A 703-nucleotide genomic window follows, 5' to 3' on the forward strand; every position below is an offset into this window, starting at 1 on the left:
ACTGACCACTTCATCTCATATCTTTTGCTGGTGTTTTACTCTTCTCCCTGGACCTCATGATGATGAAATGCCCCACGGCTCAATCTTTTGTCTTATCTATTATACCAGCTTTTCTGATGATTTTAAACATCATGTATATACTGACCCTTCTAAAATTTGTATCTTCAGCCAACTCTCTACATCTCAGACTCATGTATTCAACTGCTTTTTTGCCAATTCAGCTTTAGAGCCAATGGACATCTCAAGCCCAGTAAGTGCAAACACAAACTCCTGATCTTTTTCCCATATGTGTTCCACATGTAGCCTTCACTATCGTGGTTGAGGACTGGCCGGTTAGCTCAGTTGGTTAGAGCATGGTGCTGAGAACACAAGGGTCCAGGTTCAATCCCTGTACCAGCCAGCCACCAAAATAAATAAATAAATAACAACAGAGGAACAAGTTAATGTATGAGACGGAGAGAACAAATCTATGGTTATTAGAGGGGAGAGGAAGAGGGGGAAAGGGGAGAGATGGATATGGGATATAAAGAATAAGTATGATTTGTAACAATGGATATGCTGATAAAAAATAAATTAAAAAAATTAAAAATAATTTTAAAAGTATATATATAATGGTTGATGTCAACCCCTTTCTTCTTTCTTCTCAGACCAACCACAAACACTTAGTCATCTTTCATTCCTTTCCTTTTCTCTTATCCTACAT

General features: G+C 37.7%; 1 non-coding gene across 1 annotated transcript; it reads left to right on the plus strand.

Annotated features, from left to right (window-relative positions):
- The first annotated feature begins 327 nt into the window (after positions 1–327).
- TRNAL-GAG (transfer RNA leucine (anticodon GAG)) lies at positions 328–400 on the plus strand. Its single transcript has one exon. It is a non-coding gene; the product is annotated as a tRNA-Leu (tRNA).
- Positions 401–703: the final 303 nt, after the last annotated feature.

The sequence above is a fragment of the Cynocephalus volans genome, chromosome 12, assembly GCF_027409185.1.
Source record: "Cynocephalus volans isolate mCynVol1 chromosome 12, mCynVol1.pri, whole genome shotgun sequence".
Lineage (NCBI taxonomy): Eukaryota > Metazoa > Chordata > Mammalia > Dermoptera > Cynocephalidae > Cynocephalus > Cynocephalus volans.